Source organism: Ranitomeya variabilis, chromosome 5 (genome assembly GCF_051348905.1).
Source record: "Ranitomeya variabilis isolate aRanVar5 chromosome 5, aRanVar5.hap1, whole genome shotgun sequence".
NCBI classification, from domain to species: Eukaryota; Metazoa; Chordata; class Amphibia; order Anura; family Dendrobatidae; genus Ranitomeya; species Ranitomeya variabilis.
This window is the reverse complement of record NC_135236.1, coordinates 32,894,737-32,907,902: the sequence shown is the minus strand read 5'-3', so window position 1 is coordinate 32,907,902 and position 13,166 is coordinate 32,894,737.

The window sequence follows — 13,166 nt, the reverse complement described above, 5'->3', positions numbered from 1 at the left end:
AGGGCTATTAACTGCATAAAGTGTATGAGAACACGATGCGAGGAACCTGATTATGTGTTTTGTTTTTTTCTATTTTTAATAGGCCACACAGAGATAGTTAGGTTAATGCGTTGAGGCGGTAGGCCAGTCTGAACAAATGAGTTTTTAGGGCACGCTTAAAACTGTGGGGATTGGGGATTAATCGTATTAACCTAGGTAGTGCATTCAAAGAATCGGCGCAGCACGTGTAAAGTCTTGTAGACGGGAGTGGGAGGTTCTGATTATTGAGGATGCTAACCTGAGGTCATTAGCGGAGCGGAGGGCACGGGTAGGGTGGTAGACTGAGACCAGAGAGGAGATGTAGGGTGGTGCTGAGCCATGGAGTGCTTTGTGGATGAGGGTAGTAGTTTTGTACTGGATTCTGGAGTGGATGGGTAGCCAGTGTAATGACTGGCACAAGGTAGAGGCATCGGTGTAACGGTTGGTGAGGAATATGATCCTGGCAGCAGCATTCAGGACAGATTGGAGCGGGGAGAGTTTGGTAAGAGGGAGGCCGATTAGTAGAGAGTTACAATAGTCCACACGGGAATGAATAAGAGAAACAGTAAGAGTTTTTGCAGAGTCGAAAGTAAGAAAAGGGCGAATTCTAGAAATGTTTTTGAGATGCAGATAAGAAGAGCGAGCCAGTGATCGGATGTGGGGGGTGAATGAAAGCTCGGAATCAAGGATGACCCCAAGGCAGCGGGTATGTTGCTTGGGAGTAATGATTGAACCGCACACGGAGATGGCAATGTCAGGCAAAGGTAGGTTGGTAGAGGGAGAGAACACGAGGAGTTCAGTTTTTGACAGGTTCAGTTTCAGGTAGAGGGAGGACATGATGTTAGAGACAGCGATAAGACAATCACTGGTGTTTTCTAAGAAGGTCGGCGTGATAACAGGAGAAAAGGTGTATAATTGGGTGTCGTCAGCATAGAGATGGTACTGGAAACCAAATCTACTGATTGTTTGTCCAATAGGGGCAGTATACAAAGAGAAGAGGAGGGGGCCTAGGACTGATCCTTGAGGAACCCCAACAGTAAGGGGAAGGTGAGAGGAGGAGGAACCAGCAAAACATACAGTGAAGGATCGGTCAGAGAGATAGGAGGAGAACCAAGAGAGAACGGTGTCCTTGATGCCGATGGAGCGGAGCATAGTGAGGAGGAGCTGATGATCCACAGTGTCAAATGCTGCGGAAAGATCCAATAGAATTAGCATGGAGTAGTGACCATTAGATTTAGCTGTTAGTAGGTCATTAGAGACTTTAGTGAGGGCAGTTTCAGTAGAGTGTAAAGAGCGGAAGCCAGATTGAAGAGGGTCGAGAAGAGAGTTATCTGAGAGATAGCGGGTAAGACGGGAGTGGACCAGGCGTTCCAGGAGTTTAGAGATGAAGGGAAGATTAGAGACAGGTCTATAATTAGCGGCACAGTTTTGGTCGAGGGAGGGTTTTCTAAGTAATGGATGTATGACGGCATGTTTAAATGAGGAGGGAAAAATACCGGAAGTGAGGGAAAGGTTGAATATTTGTGTTATGTGAGAGGTGACAGCCGGGGAAAGGGACTGGAGGAGATGTGACGGAATGGGGTCACTGGTGCAAGTGGTTGGGCGAGAAGATGCAAGGAGCCTGCTTACTACCTTCACATTAAGCGACGCTGCAGCGATAGCGACAACGATGCCGATCGCTGCAGCGTTGCTGTTTGATCGCTGGAGAGCTGTCACACAGACCGCTCTCCAGCGACCAACGATGCCGAGGTCCCCGGGTAACCAGGGTAAACATCGGGTTGCTAAGCGCAGGGCCGCGCTTAGTAACCCGATGTTTACCCTGGTTACCAGCGTAAAATGTAAAAAAAACAAACAGTACATACTTACATTCGCGTCCCCCGGCGTCCGCTTCCTGCACTGACTGAGCGCCGGCCCTAACAGCAGAGCGGTGACGTCACCGCTGTGCTGTACTTTCACTTTCACTTTACGGAGCTCAGTCAGTGTGGGAAGCAGACGCCGGGGGACGCGAAGGTATGTACTGTTTGTTTTTTTTACATTTTACACTGGTAACCAGGGTAAACATCGGGTTACTAAGCACGGCCCTGCGCTTAGTAACCCGATATTTACCCTGGTTACCAGTGTAAAACATCGCTGGTATCGTTGCTTTTGGTGTCAAACACGACGATACACGCCGGTCTGACGACCAAATAAAGTTCTGAACTTTGTTCAACGACCAGCGATATCACAGCAGGATCCTGATCGCTGCTGCGTGTCAAACTAAACGATATCGCTAGCCAGGACGCTGCAACGTCACGGATCGCTAGCGATATCGTTTAGTGTGAAGGTACCTTTATGTGCATTTAGACCATAAACAGGAGATTATCAGAAGAGATAAGGATACGGATGAATAACGATTAGACTGAAGATCTTTTTTTTTCTCTAAGAGATAAGCTGCTGCTAAAGATGTCTGATAATTGCTCTCACAGAGCGCACAGATGTGCTCAGCATATCAGTCACTGTTGGTATTGGAGAGTTTGGCGAGATAGCAGCCAGCCAAACAGTCGGTCAAAACATTGTTTGGCTGACAGCTTGCTAAAGTGTTTGTTGATTTTAAAGAAGTACTTGTTGAGACAAAATATAACAGAAATACAGCACTAGGACCACCATCAGTACATTAATAAATCACTAGAACCTTTATCAATACATGAATACAGCACCAGAACCACCATCAGTACATTTATATATTGCCAGAACAACCATCAGTACAGTAATACATCAACAGAACCATCATTTGTTATTTAGAAATCATGATTGCCCATTGTAATTGTACCCTTCTATCCAAGTACCTCTGACTAGTGTTGAGCATTCCGATACTGCAAATATCGGGTATCGGCCGATATTTGCTGTATCGGAATTCCGATACCGAGTTCCGATATTTTTGCGATATCGGAAATCGGAATCGGAAGTGTGCGGTGCGTATGGTTCCCAGGGTCTGGAGGAGAGGAGATTCTCCTTCAGGCCCTGGGATCCATATTCATGTAAAAAATAAATAATAAAAATAAAAAATATTGATATACTCACTCCTCCGGCGGCCCCTGGCTCTTAGCGGTGCCTCCGTTCCTAAGAATGCAGGGAGTGAATGACATTCGATGACGTCGCAGCTTGTGATTGGTCGCGTGAGCGGTCACATGAGCGGTCACACGACCAATCACAAGCCGCGACGTCATCGAAGGTCTTTCACTCTGCATTCTTAGGAACGGAGGCAGACGCTTGGACCGGTGAGAGCTGGGGCCGTCAGAGGGGTGAGTATATCAATATTTTTTATTTTTATTCTTTATTTTATACATGAATATGGATCCCAGGGCCTGAAGGAGAGTTTCCTCTCCTTCAGACCCTGGGAACCATTCCGATATTTTGTGTCCCATTGATATGCATTGGTATCGGGTATCGGTATCGGCGATATCTGATATTTTTTGGATATCGGCCGATCCAATCCGATACCGATACCTTTGCATATCTGAAGGTATCGCTCAACACTACCTCTGACTCAATTGGCTTTCATTTCCTTCTTCATCTTCTGGTCCTGACAACATGATGACTTTTCAAATCCACAACTCATCTCTGCAGACTTCCTCTTCTCCAGTCTTCTGCAGCATATCCTGGCACAGTGTCCTTAAAAATAACATTTTCATGATAATTCCCCCTCTAAATAAAATATCCCCTGCTTTGTGCATTTGAATAAATAATTGTCCCTCACTGTGCTGCACAAAACATTACCCTTACACTGCTCCTCTTATGGTACATGGCTTCCACAATTTTCTCTTCTATAGAATTTTGCCTCCACAGTGTCCTCCCTCATGTATTATGAGCTACACTCTGTCCCCTTTATGACTTACAACCCACTCAATCATCCTACTTTACAAATTTTGGATTCTACACTATCCATACGTCATGGACTCCTTATGTCCATGCTGCTCCCTCTCAATATTGTGCCCTTCCTTCATACTGTGCACTCTCTCCATACTCTGCCTCCACATACAGTGCCCTCATTCTGTCACTCCTGTTTACTGAGCCCCATACTGTACCCTCATTCTCCATACTGACCCCCATACAGTAGGTTCACTGTCTATATTGACCCCCATACTGTGCCCACATTCTTTTTTATTATTATTATTTATTATTATAGCGCCATTTATTCCATGGCGCTTTACATGTAAGGAGGGGTATAAATAATAAAAACACGTACAATAATCTTGAACAATACAAGTCACAACTGGTACAGGAGGAGAGAGGACCCTGCCCGTGAAGGCTCACAATCTACAAGGGATGGGTGAGAATACAGTAGGTGAGGATAGAGCTGGTCGTGCAGCGGTTTGGTGGTTACGGCAGGTTGTAGGCTTGTCGGAAGAGGTGGGTCTTCAGGCTCTTTTTGAAGGTTTCAATGGTAGGTGAGAGTCTGATGTGTTGTGGTAGAGAGTTCCAGAGTATGGGGGATGCGCAGGAGAAATCTAGTATGCGATTGTGGGAAGAGGAGATAAGAGGGGAGTAGAGAAGGAGATCTTGTGAGGATCGGAGGTTGCGTGTAGGTAATTACCGGGAGACGCGGTCACAGATGTATGGAGGAGACAGGTTGTGGATGGCTTTGTATGTCATGGTTAGGGTTTTGTACTGGAGTCTCTTGATTTCCATACAATGCCCCACTTTCTATACTGAACCCCTCATAGTTGTGCCCTCACTCTCTATACTGTTCCACATACAGTGCTGTCACTCTTTGTACTGACCCCCCAATACTGTGTTCTCACTACCTATACTGCCCTCCATACAGTGTCTCAGTCTCTGTTCGGACTTCCATAGTTTGCACTCACTCTCTATACTGATATCCTGAACCCCAATACTGTGCTCTCTATACTGACCCCCAACCCTCCAATACTGTGCCCTCAGTTCCTACACTGATGGTCCAACTTACAGCGCCCTCAACCTCTATACTGATTCCCATACTGTACCCTCACTCTCCATACTGTGCCCTCATTCTCTATACTGACCCCTCATATTTTACCCTACTCTCTATACTGATCGCTTCCTACTGAGTCCTCACTCATTTTACTGTGCCCTTCCCTTTCTATAGTAAAAGCCCCCATTATCTTCAGCTCTATGAGCACTTACTGCTCCCTATCCCAGCAACTTCTCCTCCTCTGCGGTGCAGCAATGATGTCTGTCATATTTTGTTTAATATTTTTCTTAAAGCGGTTGTACAGTCTAAAATGATAAGTCTCAGTCACTCTGTGTTACTGCAGACTTTTGAATCCTCCCCGCGCAGGCACTGTGTGCTTGGAAGGATTCACCAATTTCTGAGCAGGGAATGGCGGTGATTTATGTAATTTGCATATTCCCAGGCAGAAGACTTCTAGTGGGTGCCGCCTAGCTCCATATAAGTGTATGTAGCGAGGCCATGACCGTTAAGTAGGTGCTGCCTTCCAGTAGGCATGGTCATCTGGTGGGTGCAGCTTCTTCCATACACTTGTATGGAGCGAGGCCGCGCACACTAGGAGTATGCATATCGCATATATCACTGCTGTTTCCAGCTCAGAAACTGGCGAATTCTCGCCCCGCATAGTGCATGCGCTGTGGGGATTAAAATGTCTGCAGTCACGCAGAATGAGGAGGAAAAAACAAACTTGATGTTCCAGCTCCTTGTAGTAAAATATCAAAATTTATTCCATAATTTAAAAAATGTAATATGCTCCGGGACCGCACTATGGTGCACATGAGGACAAAGAGCGACGCGTTTTGATCACTATAGTGATCTTTATCAAAGATCATACACCTCTAAACTCCAAATCATTAGAAAGGACCTAGAACTAATCACCTGTCAGAATCATATCACATGATGTGAGATCCTGGTAAATAACATGCATGAAATAAGGCAAACATTAGGCAATGGACAACAGACTTAAATAACCAACAACAATGTTTAGACATATAACATAAATAAATGAAAGAACATAACAGAAGTAAAATAATATGATAATTGTATGTTAATAGTGAAACATGATCTGGTTCCGTTTGTTGAGACCATTCGGACCTAGTACCCAAGTTGTAGATCTCTTGATGTCCCCGCCTCATGGTGGTCTATTGATCCGTTCTAACCTAACTACCTGGAGGGAAGCAATGCTGCGCGAATGGTGAGAAATAAAATGTTTAGCTACTGATTAGATATTCTGATTGACATTCGTGCTTGGGACATTAGATATGCCATATAAGTGCTCTGAGATGTGTGGTTTTAATTTTCTGATCGTACATCCTACATAAGCTTTACTGCAAGTAGTGCAATCAATTTTATAAATGACAAAGCACGTATTACAGTTAATAAATTATGTTATATTAAATGTGTGTTGTCATGATTGTTGAAAGATTTTGAATTATTCATTTGTTTGCAGGTTTTGCAGTTGGTAATGTCACTGTAACAAGGTGACACGGGGTGGTAGTCATGGCCATGTTTACTAAGACACAGTCAGTGAGCACCCCGGCCCCTTGCACACAAACAGACAAGTGAAGTCCCAGTCCTGAGGTACAGTCGTTTACCTTCATCACACGCTCACTTCAGCTGCTGGGGATGAGTATTCAGGAAAACACCACAGGCCACAGTTCTGTTCCAACGGGAAAACTTTACTGTAAACAACACAATGCTTCCTGCTCTGTCCCTGCAACTTCTGGAGGCTGCTCAGCCTCAATGGCTCACATCCAGATTTGGGAACAACAACAGTCCTTCTGGAGACATTCCCACAGTACCAGGGCCCGTCCACACTGCCCGACAGTCCAAGGCAGCTTGCATCTCCTCGACTGGGGTACCCTCTGTTCCTGGACGTGGAGAGCGTCTTGCCCTGGGCAAGCCTGCCCGGGCACTGCTGTAGGGACAGGAAGTCCTTTCTCTAAGAGCCTGCTGTACAGCCTCTCTGCTAATCTCCTCCAAGCAAATTAACTCATTCTATCCCTAAGCTTGTGCATGACAAACACCACACATTACAATATCCACAGTACAAGAACAGGCATAATTAACACAACACATTATGTTGGTAAAACAAAGCACATTAATACATGACATCACCATATAAAACATGAGGGAACCATTGGGGTGCCACATGGGTTCAGCGTGTAGGAGAGAGGAGGCAGTTGAGGGTCCTCGCCACCTCCTTACACCACATTAGTAGCAACCCCTGCAATCCAGCCATGTTTTGCAATGTGTTTTTGAAAGAAACAAACTAGGGGACAACATGTTTCCCAGAGTGGGAGCTCTCCTAGCCACTATATGGCAACCTTGCCCTAATACCGACGCCAAAGTGGAATACTCATAAAGTATAGGTAAAAATGTATTAATAATATCTCTGATTTTATAAAATTGAGGACTATATTGCAGACATAAGAACGGTTCGTGCACCTTGCAAGTATCGGTTAGCTGGCTTTTTCTTTTCTTTTTCTTTTCAGTCACACAGAATGACTGAACAGTGAACACTTATCATTTTAGAACTGACAACCCCTTTAAGATTTCATATTTGGTGTAATATTTTTCTATCTCATGTGCAATGTTTTGAGAATACTGTGTGTTATTGGTAGTATACTGAGAAAGATATAATAGCTAACAAAATCTCATAACATGTTTGTGAGAAGAGGGCAGCTGATGGAATTTCCAATGGTATAAAAATCTTGTTCCCATGATAATAAACAGAATTGCTTATGCTCACAGCGGTGTGCATTTCTTTTCTCCAAGCGCTCGTGAGTGAGAGAGCTAGGTGCCACTGTGAAGTGTTGCAGAGCGGTAGTTGCAACCGAGTTGCTGTCCGGTTGCGCTCCAGCTCTTTATAGGCAAGGGGGGACTCAGTCCCTGTGTTCTGTAGAGTATGAGATGTATCACCCTCACTTGTAGGCCACAGGCCTCTGCTGACTTCAGGCTTCCGTCTCAGGAGCCATTGCACAAACTGCTTCGGACACCAGGTTCTTTGTAGAGTCAAACTTTTACTAAACAGTCCAAGTTCATAAGGTGGGTACAGGCAGGATGCGGCAAAGCAATTCGCACTTTGTTCCTCCTTAGCAGAACTCCTCTTCTGTTCTGCCACACATTCATCCTGGACTACCCCCAAGCCCGCTGACTTCACCAGCCACAGGGATTTGTTGTCCACTCTGGCAGTACACCCAGGTCTGGCCACCTGACCCTCATATAACTCCATGTCCATCAATCTCGTGATGTTGGAAGATCATACCCGCTCCATGGTACCTGGTCTGAGCCCTAGGCTCCAGACAATGTTGGAATGACCATCAGGCAACAAAATTTGGCCGACCACTGCCCTGAATGTTTGGCCCATGCTGCCCCTAGCAACTCTCCCCACCTGAATTTGAACTCACTCCACAGTTCACTGGTTTACACTGAACATCCCTTCTTGTCAGCACTAGTGCCCACCCACTGGGTTAATCCTAACCTCAACCATTTCCTATCTACATGCTAGCCTGTTCTATATCCTATGTTGTCCTAAGCTTAACCTTAAGCTATATTCACATTATGCATGAACAATTTAAGTACTGTATATTACCATAATACGTTACATCACATTACATTAGATACACATTACTTTCACATGTAAAATCTCAAAACAGTATTCACACAGTGCATCTGTTGTATTCAGGGGCAGGAACAGGGTAAGACAGTCCACATTCCTTCCCTCTTTAAACACGGTCATCCTCGCCCATTCTGAGACCTGGAAGACAACACACAACATGCAAAAATCACATAAAACATTTAAACCATTAGTCTTCTCTCTTCTGTGGAATAGAGAGTCCACTGCCAGTAAGTGACCCCAAAATCAAAGAGCACAAGTTCCTGGGCCCACAGGCCGACTTAACAACTCTGGGTGCATAACATATCCTTTCCTGTAAAAAACTTTAAGTAAGCAGTCCTCTTGGTCAGAACACAGACAACAACAGCGCTTAGGTTCACACATTAACAGTTGCCCGACAGTCCATAGGTATAATCCTGTTCCTTCATGGGTCTGCATCACCCTTATCTCACCGACTTGGAGACACTGACACTGCGTTTCTAAGTTCTTTGTACTCACAGGCCTGTTGGCCAACACAGCAACAGCTCCTGTAGTTCTGGAGCACAGTCCATACAGTTCCTCAACTGTCTTTTAAGACAGTCCTGACCAGGTTCGATGCACAGGTCGTCCATTTCCATGCCTCCACCTCTTGTGAACAGCATTTCCTTTCAGTTACACAGTCCATAGTGACAGAAAAGGGTTTCTGGCTCTTTAAGAGTTCACAGTCCCACAATCCAGAAGGGGGGGTATGTAACGTGCATAACACAAACTTGGAGGGGGGGGACAAAACACTTTGGCCATGGGCCAGCATTAGGGGCTTCCCATCACTCTTTAGGGCATCCTGTACTCATGAATCTGGAACAGTTCCTTCTGAGTGATACTTCTCTGGTGCGATGACCAAAACTGAGCCCTACAGAGCGGAATCCTCTTCAGGTGTACGCATTTTCTTCTTCTCCCTCGGGAATCTGTGAAGACTGCCACCACCTGCTTTCCAGAGCCTGGTTCCCAGCCGCCTGAGCCACAAGGGACCCGGCTTCAGGTACTGTTGAAGCCCCCAACATACTTCGGCCCCCTGCATCAATTGTACTGTTGCCAGCTTTAGTGTGGGAGGTGGGGACCCCAAGGGACCATCCGATGCCCCGAAAGTGGTGAGCCCAACTCAAGACACCTCAATGACTCTCTCCCAGGCCCTTTCATTCTGCAGGAAAGTCTCATCCTGCTCTCTGCCTTCGCGTATCACACCGAGGGCGTGCCACCACTGATGACCTTCCATCTTCAAGAAGGTGACCATGGTATCGGTCATCAGTTCCTGAAACCTTGGGGTCTGTTGTTCAGTCTCGAACACTCTTTGATCAAAAAGGACATTATGGTGGGTGCCGTATTCCTTGATAAACCTTTGCCCGTGGTGACTGTCATAGGCAATCACCCGGGAAGCCAGTTAACAGCACCTTGAGGCTAGCGGTCCCACTAGCATGTCCCCGGCCCTGGTTCTGGCTCATTTCCTCTTCGTTTCTGACCAGCCCAGCCCCCTCAGATTGCTCACCAGTTGCTGGATCCTGGATCTTCTGTTGTCGGTCCTCAGGAACCCCAGTGGTGAAAGCCGAGGTCTGTATTCGAGACTTGGTGGCTACATAAAGTCAGCTAGTTCCGGGCTGCAAGCTCCAGGCACCTCCGCTATTGCAACAGCTTGCTCTAGTTCCAGTATTCCAGTGTGTTTCACCTTAAGTCTTCATCTATCCACGGGTAGAGCTACTTTTGGTTCACCTGCCCAATTTCTGTCAGTTTCTGTCCATTATCTATTGACTCGCTGCAATGGGCGTGGTTTCTTTTTCTTTTGTCAAGCCCATTGGGGCGAAGCTGCTCACCACGGATCGACCTTTCTAGACAAGCCTCTTCCTAGGCTGGACAGACTATCGTGCCCTTTCTCTTAGGGTACAACCACAATGGGAGGGTCCATCTAGCCATTTTGTGCCACTCAACACCATCTTGTTGTTGGTGTTCAGAGCCATCTTTGTTTCAGCTATATCCTTCTCTGCATCTATCAAGTTTTCTTGATGCATGGATCACTCCTGCTAACTATGCCAAATGTAAAGTACTGCAGAGTGGTAGTTGGGGTCGAGTTGCTGTCCGATTGTGCTCTGGTGCTGCTTCAGGTGCAGTCGGTTGGGGAAAGATCAGGACAGGTACTACGATGGTTTGGTTTACCTGTGTCCATGACTGGGGAAAGTCTCCAAGAATGGTAAGGATTTTTTTTCCTTCTCTTCTATGGGTTGAGGGGTATCTTGGTCTTTCTCTCTGTCTCTCAGTTGGTCAGGGCAAACCTTCAGATGATCTCTTGATACTGCTGTTGAGGTCTCTCCTCCATCTTGTCTGATGAAGCACACCTTGGTGTTATCAAAGTTTGAGGGCATGACGGTGTATGATTCAGCTTCCCACTGATCATCTAGGTTGTGCTTTCTTGTTTTTCATTTGAGAACTTGTTCTCCAGGTGACAAGGGAACTGCAGGGGCATGCTGATTATAGTTTCTCTCCTGCCTCTGTCTTGCTTGGGACAAACTTCTTTCCATGCATTCCTGTGCTTTGCGGTATTGCTGCTGCCGCTCTTTATCCCAGTCTGCATCTGGTAATGTGGTTTCAGGGGTTAGGACTCCCATTTCCAAGTCAATAGGTAACTTTCCAGGTCTCGCTCTCATTAGGTAGGCTGGAGTGCAATTTGTGGCGTTCACCGGAATATGGTTGTATAGGTCTACCAAGTCCGGCAACTTCTCTGGCCACAGGTTTCTCTCTTCCAGGGGCAAGGTCTTCAAAAAGTCAATTACCACCTGGTTCATTTTCCCACACATGCCATTTGTCTGTGGATGATATGGCGTTGTGCTGATTTTCTTGCATCCGTATAGGTTACAGAACTCTTGGGACACTTCTGCCTCAAAGGCTGGGCTTTGGTTGGTGAGCACCTTTTCAGCGTAACCATGTGGTCAACAAAAGTGTTGTTGAAATGCCTTGGCTGCCGTTTTTGCTGCTTGGTCCTTGACAGGTACAACTACCAGGAACCTTGAGTAATAGTCCACTATGATCAGGGCATAGACATAGCCTGAACGGCTTGGGGTCAGCTTCACGTGGTCCAAGGCTACCAGTGCAAGTGGCTGTTTGGTGACTATGGGCTGTAGGGAAGCCCTCTGGCTGTTACAGTCTTTCCTGCACAGGTTGCAGGGGCCACATTCTCGGCACCACGTCTCAATGGCTTTACTCATGCCAATCCAGTAGAATCTTTCACGAAGTAGAACCTCCAACTTCTTCCATCCGAAGTGTCCTGCTCCATCGTGGTACGCTTCCAAGACCATTGGTGCATCCTGCCTCAGGACAATCACTGGCAGTTGGTTACCCTCAGCTTACCCTCATAGGTGAACAGCTTGCCCTTCTCCTTCCACAACTGTTGGGTCTCTTGCTGAGCATCTGGACGAGGGTGTGAGTCAGCTTGTGTCAGTAGCTCTTTTACTAGGTGGACTGCTGGATCACTCTCCTGCATTTCTGCCCATCCATGGTGGGGCAATGGGTTCAGCGTGTTCCTCACACAATGGGAGTACTGGGAAGGCTGGTAACTCTCCATCTCTTTGAGTGTTTCCAGATCTTCTCCATCTTCTGGTAAATTGGGCATCTTTGACAGCATTTCAGCATTAGCGATCTTATGCCCTGCTCGGTAGTTGATGGTAAACTCGTAGTTAGACAACCGGGCCATCCATCGCTGTTTCAATGCACCTAGACTTGCTGTTTCCAGGTGAGTCAGCAGATTGTTGTCCGTGAAAACGGTGAACTTTGCTGAAGCCAGGTAGTGCTTGAAGCGCTCCGTTACAGCCCAGACTATGGCGATAAACTCAACTTAAAGGAACTATAGTTGCCGGGGTTCTTTTCGGTGGGATGAAGCTTCCAGCTGGCATAGGCAATCACTCTCTCTGCCTTTCTTCACCTTGGACAGCACTGCTCCCAATCCCATGTTGCCGGCATCTGTGTAGAGTACAAACAGTTAGTCATAGTCAGGATAGGCCAGGACTTGATCTCCCGTGAGAGCCAACTTCAAATGGGTGAAGGATTCTTCCAACCTGTCATTCCACTTGAACGGAGGATTCTGGCTTTTGGCCTTCTTAGATTGGCCCACTAGTAAGTCTTGCAGGGGTGCGGCTAGCATGGTGAAGTCCTTGATGAATCTTCGGTAGTAGCCTACCAACCCGAGGAACTGCCGTACTTCATGAATGTTGCTGGGTTTTGGCCAGTCCCTTATCACTGTGACGTTGTCAGGATCCAGTGCCACACCTTCGGCGCTTATCATGTGACCAAGGTACTGCACCTTGGGATTCAGCAGGTGGCATTTGGATGGCTTCATCTTCAGGTCAAAGTTGGACAGGGCTTCAAACACCTCAGCCAGGTGCTTCAAATGGTCTTCATAGGTCTTGGAGAAGACGATGACGTCATCCAGGTACAGCAGAACGGTGTCAAAGTTCTAGTGCCTGAGGCAACAGTCCATCATCCTCTGAAACGTCCCTGGTGCGTTGCACAGTCCGAATGGCATGTAGTTGAACTGGGAGAGAC